Raw genomic sequence first — 710 nt, 5'->3', positions numbered from 1 at the left:
GAAAAACAACAAATAACACACAAGGGAATCCCCATAAGGTTAACAGCTGATCTCTCAGCAGAAACTCTACAAGCCAGAAGGGAGTGGCAGGACATACTGAAAGTGATGAAGGAGAAAAACCTGCAACCAAGATTACTCTACCCAGCAAGGATCTCATTCAGATTTGATGGAGAAATTAAAACCTTTACAGACAAGCAAAAGCTGAGAGAGTTCAGCACCACCAAACCAGCTTTACAACAAATGCTAAAGGAACTGCTCTAGACAAAAACACAAGAGAAGGAAAAGTCCTATAATAACGAACCCAAAACAATTTAGAAAATGGGAATAGGAACATACATATCGATAATTACCTTAAATGTAAATGGACTAAATGCTCCCACCAAAAGACACAGATTGGCTGAATGGATACAAAAACAAGACCCATATATATGCTGTCTACAAGAGACCCACTTCAGACCTAGAGACACATACAGACTGAAAGTAAGGGGATGGAAAAAGATATTCCATGCAAATGGAAACCAAAAGAAAGCTGGAGTAGCAATTCTCATATCAGACAAAATAGACTTTAAAATAAGGACTATCAGAAGAGACAAAGAAGGACACTACATAATGATTAAGGGATCGATCCAAGAAGAAGATATAACAATTGTAAATACTTATGCCCCCAACATAGGAGCACCTCAATACATAAGGCAAATACTAACAACCAT

The sequence above is a fragment of the Lipotes vexillifer genome, unplaced genomic scaffold, assembly GCF_000442215.2.
Source record: "Lipotes vexillifer unplaced genomic scaffold, Lipotes_vexillifer_v1.1 scaffold474, whole genome shotgun sequence".
Lineage (NCBI taxonomy): Eukaryota > Metazoa > Chordata > Mammalia > Artiodactyla > Lipotidae > Lipotes > Lipotes vexillifer.
This window is presented reverse-complemented; position numbering follows the sequence as displayed.